Raw genomic sequence first — 21,196 nt, forward strand, 5'->3', positions numbered from 1 at the left:
GCTAACTGGTTGTGTGTTTAGCCTAGCCAATTTGGCTCCTAATTCTTCACTGAGGAATTGGACAATAATCTTAAGAACGGTTTCTCGAGAGAATGCTTCCTGCAACAAATTGTCTCCTGGAAACTCACAAAGGATACCACCAATCCATACTAATAGAAAGCCAACTATACAATAATTATTTACTTTGGAGAACTGTAAAGATTAATATTACCTGTGATGGAGAAAGATATTCCGGTTTAAGCATATTTCCTGTGTTGCTACAGAAGTATCAATATATTTTCCCCTCTTTTCCATTCAAAACAAAGACAATGAGTGCATTAATTAGAAACAGTAGGATTTATTCCTGGTAACAACCCAGAATGTAAATGAAAAGGTCTCCATAATCAGGAGTCATCCATCAAGACCTCATCTGCCAGGGAGGTTACGCCTTCTAGAGTTCCCCTGCTGTCTGTCCTGAGTCATTCTGCTCTGCAGCTTTGGACCCTGCACAGAGTGACTGCTCCAAATATCCACGGCCTCGTGCTTCATCAGAACCACACGGCCTCCTCTAGTCAACCAGGAGTCCTTGAAAACTCAGAGTGTTTTAATGAAAGCCCGTGGATGTGTCCTTATTGACCACTGATGGTTCCTTATTGATCATTCCAGATTGTTTGTATCAGGAGGACAAACTTTGTTCCCTGTGGGACCAAAAAGAGAATAAGTTTTTAAAAAACAGGCTGCCTCTTTTAGTGGCTGCTACTGATTGCTAAATGATCTTATAAACACAAATTCTTAAGGGTCTAGCACGTTTGCAAGCACTTAATAGATGGATTCTGCAGAACAAAGTGGCTGCTTCGTCTCATGGACAAAAAGAATCAACCCGGAGTGAGGACTGGGTCAAGTCCAGTCATTTACTGAGTAGCTGAGTGACCTTGGGCCTGGTCATTTCACTTCTCAGACTGTATTTACTCATCTATAAAATGGGAATGATAATATTTATTTCAGATTCCTCATAGCACAGTGGTGGAAATTAAAACAGAGCATGTGGAGGTACTCTGAAAACTGTAAGAGGAACTGCCATGTAAATAATTTCTAAGAATTATTGAACACCATCTCCTTAGACCATATCAGCAAGCTGACACGTGACAAATGAGAACTCATTACTGTGTCATATCCCATTGTCTCTGGCTGTTTTCATCCTGAGCTGCTAGGGTGGGCCTATGCCGCCCTGTTGCATAAATCCTTGGTAGAGGGCATTTCTCTAAAAGTGGAAAGAACTTCCAGCTCCCATCTCCTCCCATCTCTTTCCACGTGCCCATGTTGCCATACAAATGTCACTCGAATTTCTTAAAGCTAGAAGAGAAACGCAGGAAGCCTTCAGACACCTCGGCTTTAGGTTTCCCGACTCTTGTCAGGATTCTTTATAGATTCAAATGGCCTCAGCCTCCACTCCCAAAATCTCTGCATAACAATGACTGTTTATTTACCATTTGTTGAATACTTACTGAGCACAACCTACTCTCAGGATAGGTTGTTAGGTAGCACACAGACTTCCTTCAGCATCAGAGTAAATAATGTCAAATGAGTAACTTTTTCATCCAACAAATGTTTATTCAGTGCCTACTCTCTGCCAGGGACTGCACTGGCAAGGGGGTGGTCATAAGCTAAGAATGAATCCAGTCCCTTAATCCTCTGGCGCTTCCTGGCAACTTTCTCCCTAAGATATGTTGATGTGCATTGCATTACGAAAATCTCTTCAGGGGCCACCCCGTGGCCGAGTGGTTAAGTTCGAGTGCTCCAGCTTTAGCGGCTCAGGGTTTCACTGGTTCGAATCCTGGGCGTTGACATGGCACTGCTCATCAGACCATGCTGAGGCAGCATCCCACATGCCACAACTAGAAGGACCCATAACAAAAAATATACAGCTATGTATTGGGGGGCTTTGGGGAAAAAAAGGAAAAATAAAAAAAAAAAAAGAAAATCTCTTCAAATTAAGAACAAACTCATGAGGATTTTCTATATTATTTATAAAAAGATTCACATTGGGATCCTTTCAATTGCATTCATTCAATCAGTGAAACTACAAATATTTGTAAGGTGCCTCTTAAGAGTCAGAGACTGTGCTAACAAATCTAAAGATAATATTGTATCTGTTAAAGGCTTCCTTAACTCACAGCTATTTCAGAAATACTAGGGAACACCAAACGCTAATACTTCTTAGTTCTCAGTTATCCATCTTGACGGGGAAAGAAGATAGTTGGGATAAAAGGTACATATATAGAAATAGACATATGGATATATATGTTGCTTTTGATATGTACATTACAAGTTATACACAGACACACACATACACGTCACTGTGACCAAGAATTTGAGACTCTTTCCACTTTAAACTTTTAAAAAGATCTTTTGAGCTTATAAACAATCCTCTTATTTAGCTCTGTGAAAGAAGTATTTACAAACAGTAGAATAGCTAAGAATTAAGGTGCAAAAAAGAGGGAAAAGGAAAAGTGAAAAGCAGTATGGGTAATGCAGGAACCAAGCAAATTCTTGAATAACCACCATCATTTTTAACGTGTTTTCCGTGGTTCCTGAGCATCTAGATCCAGTGAACACCACTCTGTATCATAAAGCTGGTTTTCAGATGTGCGGGGGCCTTCTCTCTGGAGAGATGTGGACTCCTTCAAGGAAACAGCCCTGCCATATTTCTTTATACCACTGCAGTGAACAAAAAAATTCTGGGCACGTAACAGACACTAGGTATGTACTTGCTAACTAACAGACTGACTCCTGGAGAGGTGACACTAGTGCAGGAAGGGCTGCAGAGGCCAAGACCAAAGATTATTCCCATTTGTTGAAGGTAGTTAGAATTTAGTGGCTAAGAAGCCAAGTTCTGTCATTTTCTGTTTCTGCATCTTTGGGCAAATTACTTAATCTAACTGTGCCTCAGTTTATCTTCATCTGTAAAGATGAGAATAATAAGAGTGTCTATATTGTAAAGTTGCTGTGAGAACTAAGTCAGTTAATACAAGAACAGCATTTACAACACTAGCACACAATAAGTGTACAATAAATGTTAGCTATTATTATTTGTGATTCTTTTCTCTTATTTTTGAGAATTCAAGCATCCTTTAAAATGAGAAAATAAGATATAATAGAGTAGTTCATTTCAAAGATAGTAGAAAATTTAGTCCTTAATTTTAAGCTTAATTTAAATAATGAAACTCAAATTAGACTTCCAGGTAAAGATGGAAGATTGCACACAGGCATCTACTTTCACTCCTGTCCTGGCAGAAAACAATCTTTTAAAGGGATAAACCCACAAGGGTTTGGAGAAGAAGAGTGGAGACAACAACAACACAAGCTCTTTGGTCAGACCCTCACACACTTGGAAACTAGGTTTATAACAGTTCTGGCACTGGTGGCAGAACAGTGGGCAAGGAGGGAGGGTGGGGCTCAAAATGCAACCGAGCATCCAGGAGATAAGGGACAGCACCAGAAGATCTAACCCGTGTGTAATTGCCAAGCCAGGGAGAAAAGACAAGGATAAATAATATGTGAGAATTTTCTAAAGTGAATGACAGATATCAAACAACTGCTCAAGACACTCAAAGAACACCAAGCAGAAGAAAAGCTCCTCCTGCGAAAGAACCCCCACACCATAGGAAAATCCCATTCAAAGTGCTGAAAACCAGAGACAAAGAGAAAATGATGAAGGCAGCCAGTGCAAAAAGACACATCCCATGGAAAGGAACAAACAATAAAGGTAAGAGTTACAGTAGACTTCCCATCCGAAACTATGCAAGCCAGAAGGCAATGGAATGGTCTCTGCAGCTGAAAACGAAATCCATCAAGTCAGAATCCTGCACCCAGTAAAAATGTTTTTAAAAAAGGAAGGAGAAATAAAGACTTTCCTGAACCAAAAATCAAAACCAAAAGACAAATCTGACTGAATTCCTTGCCAGTCGAGCCACACTGTAAGTGATGCCAAAGAGACTTCTTGAGGCAGAGGAATACAACAGCTGACAGCAACCTGAACCTACATAAAGAAATTAAGAGCACAGGAAATGGAATAACTAAAGCTAAACAAAGTTCAAATTCATTTTTTATTACTTTTAATTGCTCTGAAAGATAACTACCTAAAGCAAAAATAGTAGTATTGTGTATTTAGCATATGAAAGAGTAAATATGTGGCAGCTAAAGAACAAGAATGGGAAGGAGAAGTTGTTCTTATACTAGACACGAAAGAGAGTATTATTTGAAAGGAGATTTGATTTAATAAGATGTATATGGTAAACTCTAAGGCAACTACTTAATTTTTTTCAAAAGAGGTATACATGATATTACAATACTAGAAACAACATTGAATCGTAAAAAGTGCTTAATTAATCAAAAAGAAGGTAAAAACAAAAAAAAAAGAAACAAAGAACAAATGGAACAAATAGAAATAGCTGGTTAGAGGGTCCATTTTAATTCAACCATATCGATAATCACGTTAAATGTAAACCACACAAATTAAAAGAGAGATTGTTAAATTAGATAAAGAGTAGGAACCAACTATATGCTGCCTCCAGAAGTACCACTATAAATATAAGGACTTGGAGATGCTAAAAGTGGAAGGATTGAAAAAAGATATGCCATGCAGACACTACTCAAAGGAAAGCTGAAGTAGCTTTATTAACATCAAAGTGGGCTCAGGACAAGAAATACTACAGTGACAAAGAGGCTTATTACAGAATGACAAGGGAGTCATTTCTCCAAGAAGACGAAAGCACTAACAATTTTATGCCTATAAATTCAATAGCTTAGAACAAAGGGACAAATGTCTTGAAAAGCACACTTGACAAAATTAGCACAAGAAGAAATAGAACAATTCAAATAGTTTTATATCTATTTTCATAATTGAATTCATGATTAAAAACCATTCAACAAAGAAAACCCCAGGCCCAGATGGATTTACTCACAAATTCTATCAAAGGCTTAAGGAAAAAATTAATATCAGTCTTACAGAAACTCTTTGAGAAAAAAGAAGGAAACACTTTTCAAGTTGTTTTATGAGGCCAGCATAACCCTGACACCAAAATCTACCAAAGACATTACAAGAAAGGAAATTATAGACCAATGTCCTGTATGAATAAATACACAAAGTCCTCAATAAAATATTAAAAAATCAAATTCAGCATTATATGAAAAGGATAAATGTTATTAATAAGCGGAGCTTGTGCCAGGATTGCAAGGTTGGTTTTACATTATGAAATCAATAGTTGTAATTCAACACATTAACAGAATCAAAGAGAAAAAAAAAATCTCAATTGATACAAAAACGTTTTTGACAAAATTTCACACCTGTTCATGAAAAAAACTCTCAAAAAACTAGGAAAAGAAAGGAATTTCATCAGCCTCATAATGGACATATACAAAAAAACTCCCAACAGTTAATGTCATACTTAATGGAGAAATACTGAATGTTTCTTAGTTAGGGAACAAGATGTCCACTCTCTCCACATCTATTCAACAATATACTGGAGGTCTTAGCCAGTACAACAATGTAAGATAAAAAATAAAGGCATACGAATTAAAAAGAAAGGAACAAAACTGTCTTTTTTGCAGTTGACATGATTGTTTGTATAAAAATCCTAGAGACTCTACCCAAAAAAACTACTAGAACTGAAAAGTGAATTTAAGAAAGTCATAGGAATCAAGGTCAATATACAAAATTTAATTCTATTTTGATTTTTTTATCAGCAAACAGTTAGAAAATGAAGTTAAAAAACAATTCATTTACAATCACAGGAAAAACATAAACTACTAAAAAATAAATTTAAGAAAAGATATGTAAGACTTGTCTTCTGAAAACTACTAAATATTGCATGGAAAGATACTAAATAAAAACTTCAACCATATAGGGAAAGGGAAAATTAACATTGCTAAAGTGTCATTCCTCCCCAAATTGATAAATAGATTCAGGGCAATCTCAATCAAAATTCCATGAGGCTTTTAGTAGAAATTAACAAGCTGATTGTAAATGTGTATGAAAATGCAAAAGATGAAAAATAATAAAAATAACCTTAAAAAGAAGACCAAACTTGGAAGACTTATACTACTGCTTTCCAGACTTACTGTAAGACCACAACAATGAAGACACTGTCTTATTTTCATAAGCAGACATAAACAAGTCAACAGAGCAGAATGAAGTCCTCAAATACGTCCATACATATACGGTCAACTGATTTTCAACAAAGGCACACACACCCAATGGGAAAGGGAAGTTTTTGCAACAAATGATTCTAGAACAATTGTATATCCATATTAAAAATTTTAAAAAGAAAGAAAAAAACGTGACTTCTACCTCACACCATACACAAAAATTAGATTGAGATAGGAGGCCTCAATGTAAAATCTGAAACTATAGAGCTTCAGTGTTTTCCAAACGAAAACACAGGAGAATATCTGCATGATCTGCAAAGATTTTTTTTGCTAAGACACAAAAATCACTAGTTGTAAAAACAATCATAAATTGGACATAATCAAAATTTAAAATTTCTGCTCATCAAACACCATTAAGAAAATGGAAAGATAAGACACAGACCGGGAGAAAGATTTGCAAAGCCTATTGCTGACAAAGGATTTGTGATCTAGAATATACAAGAACTTCTACAAAGCAATAATAAAAAGACAACCCAATAGCTCAAAACTGGAAAAAACGGAAGGATCATCAATAAGCGAATTTACAAACAATGGTATACTCATACATGGAATACTGTTGGGTAGCTAAAAGGAATAAATTTCTGCATGAATCTCAAAGACGTCATTCTGAGCAAAAGAAGCCAGACATAAAAGATCACCGCTGTATCATGCCATAAAGTAGTTCCAGAGCAGGTACATCTCATCTATGATGAAAGAAATAAGGAAACTGACTGCTTCCTAGAGGGGGCTGACTGCAAAGGTGTATGAGGGAACTTTCTGGGGCGATGGAAATGCCCCACAGTTTGGTGAACATTTACATGGGTGTATTCATTTGTTAAAACTACATTGAAAATCTGTGCATTTCATTGTATGTGAATTATACCTTGGTTTTAAAAAAGAGTGATTAAAAGAAAACCTACCCTGATGGTAAGTGGGTGAAGCAAGTCACAACGGTTCCGTTTCTATAACATCCCAAAACTGGCAAACTGAAACAACCTTTTTCTCACTGTGAAATCAATTTCTAAAAAATTTGCCACAAGGGTTGAAAGTGGTTGCCTCTGGGGAGGGGGAACTGGGACTTCTATTTTTCTCCACAAAACTTAGAACTATTTGACACTTTAAAAATCTGTGCATATATAACTTCAGTGAAAATAAAGACAGAAAAAAAATCATAGCCATTTGCAGGTTGGTGATATTGCTTCAATGGAGAGTTGCTGGCATTCATTTCAAATGGCAAATTATTTCTGATGGGTGAATCTGGCAGAAACGTCAGGCCGTTAAGTCCAGGAGACCGAGTCCATTTGCTGTTGGTTGTATAATAGGGGCCACCTTGTTACTAGTGAAGCATAAAAGATGGGGGGTGGCGGGCACTCAGCACATCAAGTGTGACAATGCACTGGAAAAGTGTGCATTAAATTACAGCAAGGAGTAGAATTGTGACAGAAACCCGATCCGCACTCCCTAATTACAAAGTCTCACTTTCACCAAACTGACACAAATGTGAAGTCAAATTAAATATTGTCTAATTAGCCAGCATACACAAGACTTCAAGACCGGCGACTAGGTATTATTCTGTAGAATAAAGGAAACACAAGGACTTGCAAATTCTCAGCCAACTCAGATCTGCCATCTAGCCCAGGCCCTACACAGTTAGGCCATTTTGTTTTCACACATCTGCCCTTTCAGGGCCCTGCTCGTAATATTTACAGAAAAAGGCCATGCTGGTAAACAGTTTCACACAATGAGGTGTGAGAGCTGATAGGGTCCTCTTCAAGCTCTGAACTCCCCTGACGAGCTGCCAAAAGTTGTTATGAATGGCCCCGCTGACAGCGCGATGACGGATAAAGGGAAAACAAACAGCTCGGGTAATTCGTGAAAACACACAGCACCAAGACAACTCGGAGTGGCGAGTGACAGTTAAGATAATGGAGTTCTGGAAGCTTTTCTTAAGGGGTCCTCTCCATACAATTATTCTGTTAATAGATTCTCTCTTAATGTAGCTGGAGCTTCAACTTTTTTCCACCGGAAAATACTCACGATGATTAGAGGCAGAGGTGCTAGCCTCGTACCTTTATACAGTGGTGAGTTTTTCATACAATTTCCTCTTTCTAAAGCAGGATGAATTTTAGTTGAGGCCTGTGTCTGCCATTTAGAGAAAGAAAACATCCTATTTCCATTTCTATTACTAGAACCATTTCAAAGCTTTCTTCCCTCATTTCTTTCATTTATAAACCATTTGCCGCAAACCTTTGATTAGAAAATAAATATTGGTTTACACACTCAGCTGCTAATATTTTAAAGAGAACAATTTAAATGTGGTTGAAGTCAATTTCCAATTCACATAGCCAATTTTGGGTTCATTTCCTTAAATCAGGCGTGACCAAGCAAGAAAGTACCAATTTGTCAATGTTTTGCCTTTGTACCCAATGGTTTTGCATGAAGTACATTGTGGTTTCTGTAACAATGGCCTATTTCTCAATTAATGTTTTAGAAATATAAAGACACATATAAAGCATGTGTACGCGAGTACATAAATACCATCGGATCACGTGCCTGGAGAAAGAGAAGGAAGGAAGGAAGAAGAAAGGAAGCAGAAGACAGCAGGCGTGGGGAAAACGTCCAGGAGCTATGTGTCTGAGCGCCTGGCCTCCGTGAGGTCTGGGCACAAGTAGCTTGTTGGGAATGCACACTCTCAGTCCTGCCCTAGCCCAGGACTAACCGAATCAGAATTTGCATTCAAACAAGCTCACTGGTGATTCATTGGCATATCAAGGTTTTGAGAAGCTCTGTCATTAGATGATGGAGTTTTCTTTAATAGTTTAAGTTTTATAGCTGTAGAAGCTCACAAAGTATGATGATCTATGTTTTACAAAAAGCTTAAAACTGTATCATAAATTATTTGAAAGCTACCTCAAAGTAATTCAACGTCTTCATTCCAATTTCTTATTTTCTTCTCCTGCCCCTGGAAAAGTCTTAGAGTGTCTTTGAGCCCACCAAACTTCCTAGAGAAGTCCATCCCTTCATGAATCAAGTTCCTTTTATTCATAGACTCATCCAGCACATTTCTGAGTGCCAGGCGTGGTGCTAGAGACTGGGTTTTACAAAGTCAGTCACTGTAGTGAACCATAGGACTTCTCTGACAGTAATAAAGACATTCTTGAAAATCATATCTTGATTGCAGTATCAACTGCTTAGCTGCTAGAATACCGAGGAGAGCATCTCAGAGGAGAGACGAGAGAATCACCGGAAAGACCTTGACAACAGAAGTGGCCTTCACCCACCCGCTAAAGTCACGCAAATCCACCATTGGACACGCATTCCTCCAGGTTTTGTGGTCATTCGTATTTATAGGGTCTTCTTTACCCATGAAGGGAGCTTGAGATCTAGTCTAACTCTCAATAAATTTCCCAGGTTTTGATAAAGTTAAATATGTATAAATTTAAAAACTTAAGGTAGACAAAAACACTATAAACAAAGACAAAAGACAAAAGGTAATTTGGGGGAAATATTTGCAACATATAAAGGCCCATTTCCCTAACTGGCAAAGGGTTTATGTAATTCAGCTGGAAAAAGACACACCCAATGGAAAAATGGACAAAGGATATGAAGAGGTAATTCACACACAGAAGTAAAAACACAAACAGTGAATAGATGTGTGGGATGGTGCTCGAGCTCATTCATAATCATAAAAATATTTGTATATTGGTATGTGATACACATTTTTTTAATGGCAATACAAGAAACAGCTAATAGCATTCACCTATGTGGGAAGAGCGAGAGGTGGGAGAAAGCCTTTTAATTTTAATTATGTGTTTATCTTTCGAATTTTCTAGAAATGTTAGTGTGCATGTGTGCACGTGTGTGCATGCAGGCATTGTGGGTATGTGAGCAAGCAATGCCTTGGCATTGAGATTGTAAGCCATCTTGTTTAATTAAGTCCCCAATGTAAGAATATCTGGGAAAACTCTTGGGAGGGAAATTAATCTCCGTGAACTCATCTTCACCATCGAATTTCCACAGGCAAGCACATTTCTCAACCACAAATTAGCTAGACTTCCCAAAGAACTGCTGTGTCCTCTGGAGGAACGATGATAACATTTTTGGAGGTGATGGAAAACTTTGGGAATCTGGTAAGAGTATGATCAGAAAAAGTTAGCTGCACACAAAATTCTGGGTCCATGCAGGGGTTTTATAGCACTCCTGAGACCCAGCCATAGATTGTGTGGGTTCAAGGTCCTGAGGTTAAGGATTAGCTGCCCTAGAGAATCTTGAGGTCAGAATAACCCTGACTTTATGATGTCGTGCACAGCCCTTTGCCTGGGCTAGTTGGGCTTCAAGACCCTGCCCAGGGGTTGCTCCAATGGGAAGACCTTCCTGACTCTCCCACACCCAAACCAGCTGGATCAGGGGGCTGCTCTGGCGATTCAGTGGCACTCCATGGCAATCCACGCTTGTCTCTACAAAGTGTACTATCTCTCGTGCTCTGTTATTATGGTTCACTTGTCCGATTCAGTGTCAAGATGGTGAGCTACTGCTGGCCAAGGGCGCTGGTTTTATTGATCTTTCTTTTTTCAATACTCAGAAACATTAAAAATGAGCAATGAATGAACACGTGAATGAATGTCCAGTACAAATCACCAAATCTTCTTGAATAACTGTGTACAAACCTGGTATAATCCATCCTGGGCAGCAGAGCCATCTTTCTGGCCCCACCATATAACCGGCATGATACTCTTTGGAGTCGTGAAGAAGCTCTGGGGAATTACGACTTTATAAGCTCAGGTCCACATGGATCTCACATGCCATTTCTCTGATCCAGGGCTCTGACTCCTTCCCTTTACCCCACTCAGGCCTCTGGTGCATTCTCTGGTCAAGAGATGGATCCAGCCCGTGAGTGTAGATGAGTGGCTCGAGTCAAACCATCTAGCCTTTGGACAAAGAAGAGTGAGTCATCTGGTCACCATCCCTCAAGAAGGGCAATTATTTTGTTTCCTAAGTTACACCTAATTTGGTAAGTTAGGCAATTGGTAAAAAAAAAAAAAATGGCAAGGGAATAAATATCATTTGGACATCCATTAATCCAGCCACCAACTTGCTTCCTCTCACCAATACTGACAGGCTGGTGAGGAGGAAGAAGACAAAGAAAATTACAGGGACCGGGCCTGTGGCCAAGTGGTTAAGTTTGTGTGCTCTGCTTTGGCAGCTCGGGGTTCACCACTTTGCATCCTGGGTGCAGATCTACACACTGCTCATCAAGCCATGCTGTGGTGGCATCCCACACAGAAGTAGAATGATCTCCAACTAGGATATACAACTGTGTACTGGAGCTTTTGGGAGAAAAAAAAAAAGAGGAAGATTGGCTCAGGGCCAGTCCTCCTCACCATAAAACAAAAACAAAAACAAAAAAAAAAAGAAAATTACACTGTAATGTCCCATGCCAGCATTCTCTAGGGACACTAAAATGTTGCAGAGTGGACTTCAGCCCTCCTGCCTGTCCTAACCAGAGAGAGAACATTAGCAATGATAAAGGGAACTCTGCAGCCATAGATGTGTGTGGGAGTTCTAGACCAGCATCCACGACATCATAACCAGCTAACTTATTTTCTCTGGGACTCAATGTATTAGTCAAGACAGGCTAGGGTATGCTTCAGTAACAAATAAACCTCTGGAACATCAGTGGTTAAATACAATACAGGTTAATTTTACTTACCTCAAGTGCTCTGTGAACTGGGTGATTCAGCAGGGGGCGCTCATCCACGTGATGACTCAGTAATCCAGGCTGCCTTATTTAGTGACATTGCCGGCTCCAGACGTGGCTCCCAGGTTGCTGTGACAGTGGAGGAGAGAGCGTGGAGCCCTCACACCCCCTCTTCTTTGTTCCCTCTGGAAGTAACACACGCCAATTCCATTTACCGCTGACTAGAACTAGTCATGTGGTCCCAAGCTAACTGCCAGGGAGTTGGGGAGTACAGTCTTTACAAAATTACAGTCCCATTTTGTTCCTGCTCAACACAAAGAATTATCCCTGCCACATTCAACGTCCTTGTCTGTAAAATAAGGATGATATCTACCCTACAGTGTGGCCACAAAAATTAAATAGTTACGCATGTAAAAGGTCTAAGGCATAGCAGACACTCAACGAATGCTGCGTGGTTCTTTTCATTAAGCCCATGACTCCCTCTCTGCTGGGCCGTTGCAGAGGCTTCTCAGCTAAGGGCACAGCAGGTCTTCAGGGAATGAAGCACTGCATGGTGTGAGCAAGCGTGCCCGTGGGCGTGTCCATTATTATAGGGAGAAACGCTGGCTCTGGGCATGACACTCAGGGTGCCATGGGCGGTGGGAATCTGCTCAGAAAGACCTGCTCACCACCCCCAAGCAGTCGCATCCCCGTGAGATGCCTGGACAGAGCTACATTACAGCGCTTTCCCGGGCTTACACCCGCAGCCAGCAAAACCCAGCAAATTCCAACAATACTTCACACGAACAATGAACTCAACTTTTCGATGGTGACGTTGTCTGTTTGTTTTTCTGTATATCCTGCTAATTTGTTGTGCTATTATAGGTATAACTACTACGTGATAAAGTTGCCCTTAGTTTGGTCAAACATACTCAATTTATGTCTAATTTGAGGGTCAGATGCTACATTTTTAAATGCAATGTGATTAATTTTTAACTCATCAGGTGAAAGAAGGAACAACAAAGAATCAGGAATATTCCAATAGGAATATATGCAGTCCTGGAACTAGGTAATATAATCACATTACCTTAGCATTTCCTGGCTTCCAGGCTGCACGCCCATGTCCTCTGACGCACTAGGCCTTAAACCCAGCGCTCACCCTCTCCGCCATCAAGCTGCATTTATCCAGCTGAACTGAGTGGGGCGCGGTGCCCAGCATTCTCCAGAGGCAGTGGTGTGCTACTTTCTAGAAACTGACATTTTTCCAGTGACTGCAAAGAAGTGGGATAGAAATACAAAACTTTTAGGTTAATTTCCTAGCTTCCCTTAAGCATCTCATTAATGACAAAAATACTCGTTTTGAACAGTTCCATATTTTCACTTGTGGCCTTCTATTACGAATAATTTATAATAAGAAAATATAAATTTTGCATTGTGTCTTTATGAAAATAATTTAGCTAAGTAAGTTAAACCATTTATTTCAATTATTTTCTCTAAATACGAAAGCAATAATCACAAAATAATAACCAAATATAAGTATTCTCCAATAGCCCACCTAACCTAAAGATAGAAAAGCATTTCTAATATTCTTAATTCATTTCATTTGCCTTCAATTTGTTCTTGAAAGAAGAGCAGGAGCACAGTGGCTTTGTTTAGGAAGACAAGCCGGCTTCCAGCGTTCAACAAAGGCGCCCGGGACCTCCTTCTGTAACGGGCCATTTGCCCAGTGTTGGCCTCTGCATGGCGGCACGATTGCAGTGCCATTTCACGGTGGGGTCATCTGAAAACTGGTTTTTAGGGAACAATTATCATCTCTTATTCTGGTCTTTCAGGGCTCCCCAGAAAATCGTTCAGCTGCTCCCACAGCTCAGCTTGTCACCCAGCTCCCAGGAACGCCCCGCTGGTATGCCCAACATGCGCTAAAAACAGGTACTGCTGGTCTGATTCTCAGTGCTGTGTCACATTTATGACATACAGCCAATGAGCTAAATCCCTTTTGACATATGACACCAGCCTCTGACACAATGCCAACATAAAATGACATACTGAAAATGATAATACTTAAAATTGTGATAATATATAGATCCAAATATCCAGCATGTCATAACACTTTCAAATGCTAAAATGTAATGATAATAATTACTTTGTCCCATTCTGAAAATGCATTCTTCTCAGAATAACGATAACCAGAAATAATAATAGCCACTAACATGTTTAATACCTGTTACATACAGACATCGTTGTGAGGACTTTATATAGATCGCCCCCCATCCTCCTCTCAACAGCCCGGTCAGGTAGGTACTCTCAAATCCCCATGTGATGGAGGAGAAAACCTGCCCAAGGTCCCACAGCTCCTAAGTGGCAGAAGCTCTATTAACAACCTTGCTACTTACACCTCATTTGAAAGGAATCTAGAAATTTCAGTGGGCCTTTTAAAACTCACCCCATTAACTAAATTATATCTCTGACATACACAGCTGCATAAGAAACCCAGAGCATATAAATGGTATGCTGGGCTCGCTGCATGAACGTCATCTGGCCAATGACTCAGCCTCTATGGACCTCCATTTCTTTTTTTTTTTCCTTCTTCTCCCCAGACCGCTCCCCCACCCCCCCGCACCAAGGACATAGTTGTATATCCTAGTTGTGGGTCCTTCTGGTTGTGCTCCGTGGGACGCCTCAGCATGGCCTGACGAGTAGTTCCAACCCCAGGATCCGAACTGGTGAAACCCTGGGCCCTTGAAGTAGAGTGTGTGAACTTAACCACTCGGCCACAGAAGGTAGCATGCTGAAGTTTCCTTGAATGAAGCCACCTAGAGCAGAGCTGGTGTAGGAATGTCATCTCAAGGGCCAGTTCCAGTCACTTGACTTGAACTTGTGTTGAGAAAGGTTCTGACGACACACTGGGCTCAGAAAAGAGGGCCGCAGTGGCTTAGGGACGGCTGTTAGAACACGGGGGGAGGACAGGAGTCAGTGTGCTGCATAGTCACTATTCTGGATCTGCTAACTGGCTAACGGGCCCCTCTGACGTTCATCTTTCAAATTTAAGGCCTATCAAAGATTCAGGCTATTATGAATATCAGATTTATATTTAAATACTCTAAGTCAGCAACTGTGAATTCCCTAAAAAGTAAATGTTTTTCTTTATACATATATTTCTTGTGACATTTGAGCTTATTTAAGAGCATAAAGAAAATTGTTCTGAGTTAACAAAGGCCATAAGCTGAACCATTTTTTAGGTTTTTCTAAAATTAGAGTTGATTAACCCATAGAATCAGAGATTTTTCAGAGAAAGATAAGTTTTTCCTCAAAAAGTCACCATGGTAGCCTTTTGTTTACCACCAAAAAATAGGTTTGTGGCTCACACATTTGCATCGATGGCTTCGTAATCTCTAGGCATTGTTGAACTCCCAACAACTGCATATTATCGTGGGGTGGACTAGCTTGTGGGATGTGTTGCCCACTGAGCTGTCTCTGGAATGGGAGAGGGGACATACTGGCCCCATAATGCCTGGACTCTGTTTGCATCGAGGACCAGGGTTCAGGCTGTAAGAGTGAGTTGGTGCTGATGCTGCAGCCAGCCAGCCCAAACCCATGGCCCCCTGGAGAAATGGGGCATCATTCCTAATGACTGACAGTGAGCATTTGCATCTGAAGTGCCAAGCCCAGGTGTCTAAAGAAAGGTGCTAAGAAGTCCAAGACTCTGGGTTGAAGCCTCAAATGGGCCAATTAGCTTCACACAGGGAAACCTCCAGCCCAACTCCAACCACAGTCCACCCCATGGGTTAGACGGGCAGAGAGACAGAAACACAGACAGAGAGACTGACTCAAGCCAAGCTCAGCATGGCTGTGGAACAACTCACAGAGCAGGTGCCCCTGAGAGGGGGCCCCCCCATTCCTCCCCAAGATAATCACAACCGAGGCACGTTCAAGGCTCAGAATGTGCCACTGCCACAGGGGACAGGGGTCTTCAGGGTGCTAAGTTGGTCAGTTAATGCTAAACCCCTGATGCCTACAGTGTCTAGCACAATTCCGGACACACAGGGGTGTGCAATAAATATCTTTTGACAGACTACATTTTAAAATAAAATTCAGTCTATCACTGTTCATTTAATCTAACAAATTATGACAATGTTTCTATTAAATCGGTTGGAGTAAGTAGGCTCATGCAGTAACTTATTATACTGTGCTAAAAATTCTGCCAGAAGTTTGCAAATTAAAAACTTTTAATCATTATCTTTATCACTATATTTTCACTTATCACTTAATTTATCACATTATCACTATATTCATTCAAAATATAAAAGTGGAACAAAACAAGGATTAGGTTGCTTTATTTTTGATATGGAAAACTATCTAGAAGACTTCAAAGACCTCTTCCAGCTCTGAGAAACTCTAACAAGCAAAAGAAAAAAATTCAAACATCTGACAGGCCAGCCACGGCTACGATTTTCCGGATCAGGAGGCGTCCGGCTAGCTGGTGTTTACTCCCGCCTCACTCACGCTTTCCAGCTACGCACAGAAAGGGTTTGTAAACGGCACATTTCTCGTGCCATCCTGTAAGCAGCGCCTTCTCAGGCTAGCTTTGCCTGTCACCAGCAGAGCTGTCAGACTGTAGGAAACACTCCAAGGGCCTGATTCGCCCTGAGAGATGCAGAGATGACCTTTCATATGTAACACGCATTTTCTTAACTGATTCAGTGTACCTTATGCATCTGCTATATGAAACTTCCCAATTGAAATTACATTTACTTATGCTTTAAAAATGTTGCTTCTGGGAGAATGCAATCTCTCAGTCAAAGATTGAGGTTTCTAGCACCTTACCTTGAGAAATGCCTCAAATTCTCTGCACCTCTGTCTCCCGCATGGCTCTAATTACCAGGAAGCGCAAAGACGGAAAATGAATTCAGGCAGCGCATGTGGGGAGCCTGTCCCCCATTTCCTCTCCCCTGCAACCCCATGGAATGCTTTTTGAAGTCAGAAGGAGCTCCCTAGGAGGTGAGGGCTGACTTTGGCTGCCAGCAAGCAGCAATGTTCAGCTACTTAACACTGGGCCACGTGGGGCAGCCACAGAAACACCACCAGGAAGGGAAATCTACTTACTTCGATGGTATTCTCCTTGCCCTCGAATCCTTTCAAACCTAAGGAAGTATGGGAGTAGGTGAACTTGAGGGAAAGAGTGGGGAGAAACATCTTGTGATTTTAGTCCACAATTTGTATTGTATGGTAAATCTTGGAACATGTCCTACTGTTTTTATTCCACATTGTCCCATGAGTCTGCAACCTCAGGCTGTGAGAGGGCTGCATTTAACACAAAGCCCAGTGGGACAGAGGACTTGCAAAGCTGGCCTGGGCTCTTCGGTGTTTTACCTTAATTGTAAGTCAGAAGGAAATATCTGTAGAGTAAGTCCCCAAAGTGTCTTTCCGGGCTAAGTACTCTACTTAATATTTAAGTTACTCCAGAGCATAGCTTCTTTTATCCTGTGGACAAAGGGCTTGTGAGCATTTGCCAAAAACGATTTGGGGCCGGCTTTTGTGCCTCTCTCCACCTTGGTAAGCTGCAGATTCCACTGTTCCACGTGAGGAACTGACTGCAAAGTGATGGTGCTCACTCTGCAGATGATCGATGGCTGGAAATGTCAGGCTTACATTTCTCCTCAAGGCTGGCAGGAGTGGGACCAGACAGACGACCTCTGTGATCTTTTCTTCCTCCGAGATGTTGTAGCTCCAGCCAGTGATACTGTGATGCGGAAACACAGAGGGAGGAAAGCACCACAGAGAACCGAGAACACGACTATGCCAGCAGAAGCTCTGGCATCAGACAGACCCACCGGGTCCAAGGCCTAGTGCTCTCGTTCATGAATCCCATGAACTTCAGTGAGTAGCTCGTCCTCTCTGAGCCTCAGTTTCCTCACTTTTAAAAATAGAAATGACAGGGACAATCTACGCCTGTCTGAGGATTAAGACAGAGCATGCGTATTACACACGGAGCATGGTGCCTGGCAGAGTAAATGGTCACTAACATGAGCTTTCATTATTGAGATCGAGAATCAATTTCCAGCCCCAGAACTCCAGTCTACACACTTTTCTCTGAAAGGGACAGAGCTTCAGTCATCACAGCTGGAACACAGATGTGGGGGGAGTGACAAGAAGACTGAATCTTCCTCTCCACATGGATCCCAATTTCAGGCCTTCATAAAGCAGCATGTGGTCCGGATCTGGCATGTTACGAGGCAACATAGGTGCTTCTGATGGCAGTTTCCTCCAGGCCAGGCAGAAGGAAAACTTCCTCCAGTCTAGAACAATCTGGCCCCACTTTGGTTAACCTTGTTTATTCATTCAGCAAATATGTATCAAGAAGGTACCAGAATTTGAAAAAAGAGTGATAAAAGACAGAGCTTGCAGCCTAGAAAGGCAAAGAGACAGTACATGATAGAGAAAATGGAGATCCAGGAGGGCGTCTCTGAGGAGGTGTCAGTGAGCTGAGACCTGAAGGAAGAGATGAGAGTTCCAGGCAAAGAGAACATAAGGGTTAGAGGTGGGGAAGGGAACCAGGAAGATCAGGAAAAGTCAATCAGTAACTGCAGAACACCTAGGGATGGCTCAAGAGGCATCCACAGTCAAGGGTGCCTCCTTCCAGAAGCTTCCACATGGAGATCATCTCGCCCATCCACAGAGCTCTGAGAGCACAAGCACACAGCAACTTTCAGAACCTTCCCAGCTACCTACAAGTTTAACTAAGATACTGTCTGTAATGAGACTGAGGTAGATTAGACCCAGATCACGAGAGGGCTCAGAGCTTTTCTCAACTGGAAAATTACAAGCCTCCCTTTCGCTGCATCGACTCAGAAAGGGAGAGAGCGTTGGCGGCAGTGGGGAGGGCGTGATTGCCATCTACCTTTTCACTTGTTTTGTCCACAGCCAGTCGCTACACAGCTCCCTGCCTCGGAATTCAAGCTACTGACAGGTACAGAAATTCTAAGTTGTACTCTAATTACAGGCAATTAAGAAATTTAGTCCTATTAGTCCCTTTTTCTTGGCATGCGTTAAGACCAAAAAAAAAAAAAGCTTACTAGGTGACTGTCAATTCTCCTTCCTGAGCCAGCCAGCACAGGTCTGAGTCTCCATTCATGAGTCTGTCCATGGGGCTGCCCTGTCCGTCCTCTCCACGATTGAGCATAGATGGAGCACACGGTGCATATATACAGCACCGTGAGAACAGCACTCTTCAAAGGGGTGGAACTTGCTCCTGAGGTATTTACAAACTAGCAGAAGGGGTGGATATACATATAAACTATTTATGCAACTGGAAATAGACACCAGGCCAGCCATAGGCCAGCAAGACCCAGAGCACGCCAAGAGGGTTAGGCAGGGGGGCTTATAACCTATCTCTATCTGCAATGATCCGGTTCACCTGTGCTCTTGTGTGTCCTCGCTCTCTCCCCCCAGGATGTAAGCTGCAGGAGAGCACAGATCTGGCAGAGGCTGTTTAGAGAAGAGGTGCTGAGGTTGACGGGGGGTATGTTTTACCACCAGCCGGCAGGCAACGCTCCGTGGTACTCAGAGGGATGGAGATTCTCAACTGCTGAGTCACAATGAAGTTGTGTGTTTTCAAGACTAGAGAGCAAAACACTCAGAAAACAAAACAAAGCATGTTCTCTGAGCCGCAGGGCTGCCCTTGCTTCCAGGGCCCTACTGTTCATCTTAAGGCAAGGGGACCCAACCAAGACCCTTCACCAGGATTTCATTCCAATAGATTTTCTTTGAACTAGTCCTCTTTTCCCTGGACACATTCGTTCTTCTCCCACTTCTCACCCAAAATGACTTCCTCTGAGATGCTTCAGCTGTAAGAATTTCATGGCCCTGACTCTAACCTGCTTTCATTTTCTTGGGCTTAAGTTTTTTTCTCTAGAAATTTATTACATCTGCAACGATTAGACCAACACATGATCTAAAGTAGATTTCTCTGCTTGTGCACACATCTGTTCTTTTTCTTCTCTAATAATTTTTCTTAAATCCCTGATGGGGCATCTTCTAATTCCCCATCTCCCGAGCCAGCACATCCCATCAGAAGTCCCCCATGTTTCCTGGCCTCAGTCATGTAGTTCTAACATTACTGACGTTCCTAAGCTATGGACTTAAACACCATCCCTGACTTTATTGGTAGGAAGAAAGGATTATAACCCACTCCCCACATCTAAAGTCAATGGGTACTTTGTGAAAATTAGAAAAAGACCCCCTTTTCTCAAAATGTTTTATTTCCATTTGCTGAAAAACTGTGAAGATAAATGTACAAAATCCAGCATGTCCACAATATGAACAATGTTCTGGTGCGTCACACACCTGCAGAACCATACACGGTGGCGCCAGGAGAGGGGAAAGATCACCCTCCAGGTGTGAATTTAGTTATCAGTAGACAAGAATCAGACGCAAAGGGCCTATCCATTAGCTTCAGCACAACATCGTAGTAGGACTGAACTCTAATGTGTATTATAACCATCTTAACCACGCCAGTATAATTCAGGACTCCAGCAGGGGCGACTCTTTTTAGAATAAGGTCTACTAAGTTATGTTACAATGGATATTTGCACAGACTCCAACTATTTCACCACAGATTGCTTATTCATTTCAAGGAGAAAACTTGGAAGAAACTTGACAGACACCACTGGTCAAAATGAATATCACTAATATGGAGACAAAGCAACATCGTGTGCGTTCTGTTGTGATGAACTGAGAAGAACTCAGCATCACTTCTGGGGTTTTCCTGTATTTAATCATAAGGAAACAACAGAGAAACCCAACCGGGGGGACATTCTATAACACAGCTGCCCTGGACCCACTCTGAATGTCAATGTCATGAAAAATTTAAAAAGCCTTTTCTAGATTAAAGAAGGCCAAAGAGACATGACAACAAATGAAAAGGATAACCCTCAATTAGATCCTAGATTAGGGGAAAATGCTATAAAAAACTTTATTGGAATAACTAGTGAAATTTGATTATGAATTAGATATTAGGTAATAGTCTTGTATTGATGTTAAATTTCCTAAATTTGATATCTGTACTGTGAATGTACCTGGGGGTAGGAGGTCATGAAATCAATGAGAGATGGTTAGACAGAAAGCAAAGGGAACAATGTGAAACAGTGGTGAACCAAAGTGAAGAGTATACAAGAATTCATCGCACTACTCTTGAAAATTTTCTATACGTTTAAAAATTTTTGAAACAAGAAGTTTGAAAATATGTTTTGTACTGTTTGAATAAATATATTATTCTGGTGGGGATAAGCAGTCATGGCAGACTTTCACTCAAGATTAACTTCCGGTTTAAACTGGTGGATGAAATTAACAGATACT

General features: G+C 41.2%; 1 long non-coding RNA gene across 5 annotated transcripts in view; it reads right to left on the reverse strand.

The window, feature by feature from the left end:
* Positions 1–317: 317 nt before the first annotated feature.
* LOC139042350 (uncharacterized) overlaps positions 318–21,196 on the reverse strand; it is a 58,926-nt gene continuing 38,047 nt past the window's right edge. For all 5 annotated transcript variants that reach the window (XR_011499001.1, XR_011499005.1, XR_011499000.1 and 2 more), the window contains 4 exons: positions 12,930–13,113; positions 11,876–12,048; positions 10,833–11,093; positions 318–677 (listed from right to left, as the gene is read on the reverse strand). This is a non-coding gene — a long non-coding RNA (uncharacterized lncRNA). The remainder of the gene's footprint in view (positions 678–10,832; positions 11,094–11,875; positions 12,049–12,929; positions 13,114–21,196) is intronic.

Source organism: Equus asinus, chromosome 28, assembly GCF_041296235.1.
Source record: "Equus asinus isolate D_3611 breed Donkey chromosome 28, EquAss-T2T_v2, whole genome shotgun sequence".
NCBI classification, from domain to species: Eukaryota; Metazoa; Chordata; class Mammalia; order Perissodactyla; family Equidae; genus Equus; species Equus asinus.